This window comes from Ranitomeya variabilis, chromosome 2, assembly GCF_051348905.1.
Source record: "Ranitomeya variabilis isolate aRanVar5 chromosome 2, aRanVar5.hap1, whole genome shotgun sequence".
NCBI lineage: Eukaryota > Metazoa > Chordata > Amphibia > Anura > Dendrobatidae > Ranitomeya > Ranitomeya variabilis.
The window spans coordinates 348,787,924-348,797,832 of NC_135233.1; the positions used below are offsets into that span (position 1 = coordinate 348,787,924).

The 9,909-nt window shown below is 42.9% G+C and overlaps 1 pseudogene; it reads right to left on the reverse strand.

Moving 5' to 3' along the window:
* Window positions 1-8,960: 8,960 nt before the first annotated feature.
* Window positions 8,961-9,359, reverse strand: LOC143803748 (syncollin pseudogene; annotated as a pseudogene).
* Window positions 9,360-9,909: the final 550 nt, after the last annotated feature.

Sequence of the window (9,909 nt, forward strand, 5' to 3'; positions counted from 1 at the left end):
ACAACTAAAGGAGCTGGATGCAGAATTAAATGTAGTCCAAAACGACATCAATAAGTGCCTGGTAGGAGATATGGTGCCAAAATTTAAGAATGAGGTGGATCTGGCCTTGAAAAAATGGGAAACAGAAGTAGTACAACTTAAAACTAAGAAATACCAATGGGATATGGCAGACTTACAACAAGATCGGGTCTATAAGTGGCAGAAACGCCACTCATCTAGGAGACCCTATTCAAGGAGTCGTTCAGCTTCATTATCCTCTGTGTCCTCGGCTGAGGATAAGACACAAAATGTGGATATTGGTAGAACATCATGGGAGAGAAAGGATCATGTGAGAAATGAGTGGAAAAATGGGAAATTTGGCAATAAGCGTAAAAGTATAACATCCCCAAGGATGGATAAGAAAACAAAAACAAACACTCTAGAGGTAATTAACTTATCCACACATATTTTATCTAAATCACAAAAGGAAGTACTTGGGTTGGGATTATCATTTTCCCCATGTAATAACTTTGACTTTTTCTCAGCAGTAAAGCACCTTAATCTCTTCTCACGAAAAATTATTCTTAAGAGATTGCACTACCAACCCTCCTCCTCTTACGGAATAACTGATCCAGTGGAATTGGAGGCATTGGAAAATCTTGAGGAATTAGAACGCGAGTCTAATCCTGCTATGGTAAGTACCTCTCCACCTCCTATAGCTGCTAGATGTACCACTTTTCCCCCCTTGTCACTGTGCCCACAGGTGGAAATATTCACTAGATTAGTGAAGGAAGATTTCAGGAATATCAATAACTATAAGAAAAGGGATAATCTTAGTGTTGCACAAAGACAAGCATTAGAGGAGATTAAGAAGTGGGATGATGTTGTCATAAAACCAGCTGACAAGAGGGGAAACGTTGTCATCTGGCCTGTGGAGAGGTACGAACGAGAAGCCTTCAGACAATTGCGCAATAAAGATACCTATACCCAGCTGCCGCAAAACCCTATGTCAAAGTTCTAAACACAGTTATATAACATCAAGGAAATGGCTTTTGAAAGAGGTATAATTTCTAAGAAGACTTTGGATGGATTATTAATACAACATCCGGTGGTTCCAACATTTTATCTAATCCCCAAAGTCCATAAGGACCCAGCATCTCCACCAGGGCGTCCTATTGTCTCTGGCATAGGAGGGCTATGTGATGCAACATGCAAATTTATTGAACATTACTTACGACCACAGGTCGAAACGTTACCCTCCAATGTCAGGGATACTACGGACGTCCTGGGGAGAGTTGATGGTGTGGTCATTGAGGATGATATGGTTCTAGTAACGGCGGATGTCGAATCGCTGTATACCAGCATTCGTCATACGGAAGGGATTCGAGCGACAAGGTTTTTTCTGGAGTCCAGTAATTTGGAGGCGGACACAAGGGAACTGGTGTTGGAGCTGTTGGATTTTGTTCTCACACACAATTTTTTTGTTTTTAACCCCTTTCTGCCAGCTGACGGAATAGTACGTCAGCTGGCAGAACCCCCGCTTTAAGGTGGGCTCCGGCGGCGAGCCCACCTTAAAGTCGCGACATGTCAGCTGTTTTGTACAGCTGATATGTGCGCGCAATGAGCGCGAGCGGAATCGCGATCCGCCCGCGCCCATTAACTAGTTAAATGCCGCTGTCAAACGCAGACAGCGGCATTTAACTACCGCATCCGGCCGGGCGGCCGGATATGAGCGCATCGCCGACCCCCGTCACATGATCAGAGGTCGGCGATGCTTCTAAATGGTAACCATAGAGGTCCTTGAGACCTCTATGGTTACTGATCGCCGGTAGCTGTGAGCGCCACCCTGTGGTCGGCGCTCACAGCACACCTGTAATTCGGCTGTGTAGCAGCGATCTTATGATCGCTGCTACATAGCAGAGCCGATCGGGTTGTGCCTGCTTCTAGCCTCCCATGAAGGCTATAGAAGCATGGCAAAAGTGAAAAAAAAAAGTAAAAAAAAATGTGAAAAAAATAAAAAAAATATAAAAGTTTAAATCACCCCCCTTTCGCCCCAATCAAAATAAATCAATAAAAAAAAATCAAACCTACACATATTTGGTATCGCCGCGTTCAGAATCGCCCGATCTATCAATAAAAAAAAAGCATTAACCTGATCGCTAAATGGCGTAATGAGAAAAAAAATCGAAACGCCAGAATTACGTTTTTTTGGTCGCCGCGATATTGCATTAAAATGCAATAACGGGCGATCAAAAGAACGTATCTGCACCAAAATGCTATCATTAAAAACGCCAGCTCGGCACGCAAAAAATAATCCCTCACCTGACCCCAGATCACGAAAAATAAAGACGCTACGAGTATCGGAAAATGGTGCAATTTTTTTTTTTTTGCAAAGTTTTGAATTTTTTTTCACCACTTAGGTGAAAAATAACCTAGTCATGTTAGGTGTCTATGAACTCGTACTGACCTGGAGAATCATAATGGCAGGTCAGTTTTAGCATTTAGTGAACCTAGCAAAATAGCGAAGCAAAAAACAAGTGTGGGATTGCACTTTTTTTGCAATTTCACTGCACTTGGAATTTTTTTCCCGTTTTCTAGTACACGACATGGTAAAACCAATGATGTCGTTCAAAAGTACAACTCGTCCCGCAAAAAATAAGCCCTCACATGGCCAAATTGACGGAAAAATAAAAAAGTTATGGCTCTGGGAAGGAGGGGAGCGAAAAACGAAAATGAAAAAACGGAAAAAGCTCCGGGGGTGAAGGGGTTAAAGACCGTTTTTTTCTACAGAGACAGGGCACTGCCATGGGGGCGGCCTGTGCGCCTTTGTATGCAAATTTATTTTTAGGATATTGGGAAAGAGGCATAATGCCTGAGGGCACACAGGCCTCCCCCCAAATTCTAGGATGGTACAGATTTATTGATGATATTCTGTTCATCTGGCAGGGCCCTGTCTCTGAATTACAGCAGTTTATGGTGGGACTTAATTGCAACGGCTCCAACATCAAGTTGACCTATATATACAACAAAAAGGAAATTTCCTTTTTGGATATCACTTTGAAAGTGCAGGAGAATGGGTATATCTATACGGATATGTACCGTAAAGAGACTTCAGTGAACGCCTTGTTGCATGCCTCATCATCTCATCCTCGATCCACAATAAAGGCTATCCCTATAGGACAGTTTTTGCGGGCTCGACGAATATGTACATCTGACCATATGTTTGAGGAACAAGCGAGGGATCTGAGTGAACGCTTTAACCAACGTGGGTATAGTCGGTGTTCTATTAGAAAGGGGTATGTAAGGGCTAAAAAAGCGAATAGAAATGAATTATTAAGACCAAAAAGGAAAGACAAAAAAATGGGGGAGAATCAAGTCAGATTCATTTCCACCTATAATCATAGATGGGAAATGATGAGAGACATTTTACAAAAACATTGGCCCATTCTAAAAACAGATTCGATTCTGCAGAAATGCCTTTCAGACAGACCCCTTCTTATAGCACGAAGAAGTGGTAATATCCGTGATATGGTGGTGCATAGCCACTATGTGGCAAAGACCCAGGATCCATTTAATGCCGGCAAACAGAAAAACGGATTCTATCCATGTGGGGATTGCCTAGCGTGTAAAAACCTGGAGAGGGCCACATCTTTCACATCATCGGATGGCAAGAAAGAATTTCAAATTAGAGACATTAGCTGCAGCACCACATTTGTGGTATATTACGCAGTATGTTCATGCAATCTGATATATGTAGGTCTCACGTCTCGGGAATTGCGTGTTCGTACACGGGAACACGTGAGAGACATAATTGCATCGCGTGACGTGGAAGATGTGGCCAGCTTAAAACCAATCCCAAAGCATTTTAGGACATACCATAACTGTAACCCGAAAGAATTAAAAATTAGGAGGATAGATAGGATACGTACTGGCATTAGAGGAGGTGATTTAAAAAGAAAATTGGCACAACATGAGTGTCGTTGGATCACTGTTTTGAATACGGTAGCTCCAGCGGGCCTAAGTGAACAAGTTAGTTTCAGTTCCTTCTTGTAATTGAGTCTCCATATATTTTGTATTGTGTGTGTCCTTTTAATTTTTAATTTCTATTTATGTTTTGTTCTTGCTTTTAATATAGAATGTAGCTTTAGAGCACATGTGATGACACCAAAACAAGCATGTTTCAAAGAACATTATGATGGAATGTTGGGGGAGTAAGTCCTACCATAAGATCTGGAAGATGGATCCAAAACATGTCTCTTTTTTGTGAACTTATGGGGAAACCTATGAAGCAGCATCACTATTCAATAGTACCGTATTTTCCGGCGTATAAGACGACTTTTTAACCCCTCAAAATCTTCTTAAAAGTCGGGGGTCGTCTTATACGCCGGGTACAGACAAATGTGCATATGGTGGGTGGGGGGGGAGTGGTCCCGATGACGAAGAGAGGGGGCATCTCACAGGAAAGTGTGAGTGGAGTAGCCCCGTTACCTCATTGCGGCAGCGTGGGGGTCTCTGTGCTGGGGAGCGGCGGCTCCTCATTGCGGTAGCATAGGGTTTCTGTGCTGGGAGCGGCAGCTCCTCTTCGTGCCATGGGGGCTCTGTGCTGTGGGGCGGTGCATCTTCTTGCAGCGTCGGGGCTCCTCCGGCATCTCCTCAAGGCTCGGAGGCACCGGCAGCTCCATTGCTGCGATGCGGTGGCCTCCGGGAAAATGGCCGCTGGGGGCGGCGCATGCTCAGATTCAGATCTCGTCCCGAGATCTCGGGAGACGAGATCTGAATCTGAGCATGCGCCGCCCCCAGCGGCCATTTTCCCGGAGGCCACCGCATCGCAGCAATGGAGCTGCCGGTGCCTCCGGGCCTTGAGGAGATGCCGGAAGAGCCCCGATGCTGCAAGAAGATGCACCGCCCCACAGCACAGAGCCCCCACGGCACGAAGAGGAGCTGCCGCTCCCAGCACAGAAACCCTATTCTACCGCAATGAGGAGCCGCCGCTCCCCAGCACAGAGACCCCCACGCTGCCGAAATGAGGTAATAGGGGGCTACTCCACTCACACTTTCCTGTGAGATGCCCCCTCTTCATCATCGGGACCACTCCCCACCCCAAAAGGCACATTAGTCACCGGCCCAATAAGACGACATACCTTTCTGTGCACAGTGCGCATGTCTTCTATGACTGGTGTCCCGGGGCATTGTGGACGGCGCCTTGTAGTGACGTTTGCGCCTCAGTGACGTCATCAAGACGTCCCTGGATGCGCTCCGTCATGGTGGGCGCCAGACATGATGCAGTACCCGGCGCGGTCAGCGGCGCACATGCGCTACATCCTGTGCACAATTAAGGACAGTCAAAAATCATATAAAAATCTCCCCCACACACACCACAGTACCGCCCCCTGACGAAGCCAACGCGAAACGCACGTTGGGGCTGCACTGTGCGACCATCAGCTGCCTGCTATATGGGTAAGAGAACATACCAGGTTCATTACGTTGAGTTGTTGAAAGATAGAGACATTTTGGTGATATCAGAGATGTTAGGAGGTGATATACAATAATAGTGTATCCTGGGGGTTTTCTTGTCCCATAAAATACTATAGTGGCACTAAGCACCTTACTAATTTAATAGCAGTGAGTGGTTGGTCGCACAAGTCTGGTACCGTTTTTGCTTTCCCTTGCTGAGCATGTTATGTTGTTTATATGGTATTTTATGAGAAATGTGATTATTGTTATAATAAATAAAATTGATAATTTTTTTATATGAATTTGGACTAGAACTCCTTTTGTCTATACATTTAATAGTTCAAAACATAGCCTAACCTAACATGCCCTAACATGTTGATCCAGAGGAAGGCAAAAAAAAAACATGTGGCAAACAGTAAGCTCCACTTTGGGGAAAAAAAATCCTTCCGACTCCACATATGGCAATCAGACTAGTTCCCTGGATCAACGCCCTATGAAGGAATCTAGTATATATACCCTGTAACATTATACTTATCCAGAAAGGCATCCAGTCCCCTCTTAAAGCAGAAGCAGTGTCCCCTAACACAGCCAACCAATACCTCACTCTGCACTGATGAGAGGCAAGAACCCCGAAACAGCAGTATACAGAGAAGACTGCAACCATGTATTATTATGTGTCGTCAGAGTGCAAGGGTGCTTATGTGCATGTAGGGAGTGTGCAGGAACCTGTATATCAGTGTTCCCCAGCTCCAGTCCTCAAGAGCCACCAACAATAACACTGATAGAAGTTGTAGGAGAAAAACAGACATCTGACTGAGCCCTAGGGCATCATGCGATGTATACGCGGTCCTGGAGACCAGATGAGTTTTTCCTTATTTATCAGATGCAAGTCTGAAATTGCAAGAATAGATGCAGATGACAATGGAGGATCACCCTACCCTAAGTGACCCGCGCTGTCACTACAGAAGTTTCAGAATGATGACATACCGACTCAGGAAACTACTGGAGAAAATGACTGCTGCTACCCAACATTGGCGGCTCAGTGGCCGGTGGTCCGCACTAGACCCCGTCTTCCTATCCGAGGTTTTCTTAATGACCAGTGTCATATTATCGCATTTTCTATACCATAAAATGAGCTCTTATGCTAATTCACATTACTAAAATCTATTTAACTTTCTTTTTTTTGCTGTTCACAGCAGCTTCTTCCCATCACGACCATATATATATATGATGAAAATAATGGACAATAAAATTAACTAAAGAAGAGGTGGAAAAAAAAGCTCCTGGCACAAGCACCATGCAGTTTAAAAGCACCAGGAGAGTAAGGCAAGAGGAAAGTAATAAAAGAACGCCATTTGTTATGTGAGCGTTGGTGAAAACACACTTAACGTTTTGCAGTTTACTTTCAATTATGGCTCATTTTATATTAAGCCGCCATAATGAAGAGATTTCTGGAGTTATACTGCCATCTAGTGGTAATGGGAAGTTTGGCTGTATAATATTCCTGATAGAAGCTAGATTGTGAAATATTCTAAATTATCGGATGGCCATAGATTAGTAGTGTCGAACGTTCCTGTGTATCAGAGAATTGGGAGATAATTGTAGGCCGCCAGCTATCGAATGTGTATAAGGGGACTAAATCATTATTAGCGGTGTGTTTTTAACATAACTTACATTATAGGAGATAGGCAAAGTTCTTACGCCAGGCTTTACATCTCTGATTTTGCAGTGAAATTGCCACATTTTGAGCTTTTATCTATCAGATAGATAGGTAGCTAGATAGATAGAGACATATAATATAAATGCCATATATATGTGCGTATAGCATATATATATATATATATATATATATAATAATAATTTTATTTATATATATTTATATAGCGCCAACATATTCCGCAGCGCTTTACAACTTATAGAGGGGACTTATACAGACAACAGACATTACAGCATAACAGAAATCACAGTTCAAAACAGATACCAGGAGGAATGAGGGCCCTGCTGCTCGCAAGCTTACAATCTATGAGGAAAAGGGGAGACACAAGAGGTGGATATATATATAGTTTCATAGTCTTTAAAGTTGAAGGTAGATAAAAATCCATGGAGTCCAACCTACAGCCTAATATGGAAGAGCATGTAGAGACAAACATGCACTCAAAAATCAAATAGATAGGATAAAAGGTAATTTTTGTTATATCAAAGTTAAAAGTAGGACATAATGTACACAGGATGATGACAGAGAATGGTCAGAAAACAGGAGGCCCCTACAGCTACAAACTGGTGATAGTCTAGGCAAACATGGTACACAGGTTGTAGGAGAAAGGAAATAAATGAACAAGATGTAATTGGATATTCCCAGTAGTAATAAGCTGGTGAGTAATACTCAAAGAGTCAGATAGAGCCAGAACACTTAATAATGAAAATTGTTAAGAAATCCTAAGTGAGACATGTGCAGAGTATGGTTTACCTGAAGCTGTGGTGCCGCCACCCCAACGCGCGTTTCAGCTGCAGTGCTTTCCCCCAGAAGACGAGGAACTATTTGGGTTTGAGTGCATGTTTGTCTCTATATGCTCTATATATACTGTATATATAGATATGTACTCTAATATACTCTATTGGTATTTAAGCCCTATTCAATGTTGTGATGGTTGAGCTGAAAAATATACTGTAAATATTTTAGATGTATTTATTAAATACGCACGCATGTGCAACGATCCAAAACACAAGGCTAAGCCGACCTGTCATTGGCTACACCAGAACAAAGTGAAGGTTCTGGAGTGGCCATCTCAGTCTCCTGACCTGAATATCATTGAGCCAGTCTGGGGAGATCTCAAGAGCGCAGTTCATGCTCAACAACCCAAGAATTTACAGGAACTGGAGGCTTTTTGCCAAGAAGAGTGGGCAGCTTTACCATCTGAGAAAATAAAGAACCTCATCCACAACTACCACAAAATACTTCAAGCTGTCATTGATGTTAGATGGGGCAATACACGGTATTAAGGAATGGGGTATGTGAAGTTTTGAACAGGGTCATTTGGATGTTTTGGGTTGTCGTTATGATTTAAAAAGAGAAAACACAGTAGTTTGACAATAAATGGCTTCACCCAACCACTAACCATGAATGGAGAAAAAGTTTTGGTGTTATCATTCATATTCTCTGAAAAAAGGCCAAGAAAGCAAAAATTCTGCCGGGGTATGTAAACTTTTGAGCACAACTGTATATAAATTGCAGCTTGAGCAACACAAATCACAACCTTAATAGGGCTACAATACAAAACATCACCGATATGCAAAACTGGTGCTTTTTCAGGGATTTAAAAAATTAATAATTTTTGTCTAATGTCATACTGCCCCTTGAAAACTATTCATTCTTTGATAATTAAATATAACAATATCATGATACCAAATATGACACGACTCCCCCCCCCTCCCCATTCTTGATAGTCAATCCAAAACACAACTACAAGTCGTGGTAGATGGATATTTATTCTGCCACCATCATCATTGCCCAAACGTCACCTGGTACACTATGTGCATGTGCAGTAATAAGAAGAGATGGCATCATTCCAGTTTCCGAAAAGTCCATTAGCGTAGTCCTTCAGATGGTAGACCACCCCAGAGCTAAAGCTGCGGTTGTTGCCTGACTTGCCGGATTTACTCCATACTTTCAGGGTGCAGCGGTTTGCAACCACCAAGGATGAAATCTTGTTTAACCATCTGATCGGCATGTATGGGAAGTCGTCACCATCCTTGGCATCTAGGAAGTCGCCTCCACAGGACTGGTCGAAGTAAACATTGCTGTGTTCAAACATACGGGTGCAGAGCTTCTCCCCCTCCTCATTTACTAGGTTAGTTGCTGAGGGGCACTCGGCCAGAAGCCCCACAAAGAAGAAAGGCACCAGGAGCGCAGAGCAGAGCAGCTTCATGGTATTGACAGTCACCAATCTGACGGCCCACATGAACTATCACATTTATATACTTCACTTCTGTTTGAAGAGTCGACCAAGGTTGTGGTTAATATGGATGAGGTCATGCTAGAAGTTAATATTTGGAATAGAAAACATATGGCGTCTAGAATGGGAGGGGGATTCAGGTGCGTCCATTCCCACATTGTGTTTACCCTAAGACTTCATATGCTGCCTCTTGTGTTTGGGGATCTCAGCATCAAGTCCTGGTCACACACATCACCGTGATACGTCTTGTGCAGAGAGATCACAGACGACCCATTGGATTCTGCATCTTCCAATTCTACAGGAAAAAAATAAATTGATCAATTTTTATTACAATGTTCATTCTATTATTTTAATTTCTTACAATGTATTTTAAAGAAATAAAGAGTTTTTCTGACACAAAAATAATTTTTATGGCCCATTTAGGAGTGGAGTACATGAGCGACAACAAAGCTGCAGGCGGCGCCAGAATTGTTAATTACCATGGACTAAACCTCTGAATATCTGCACTTACCTAAGGTTAACC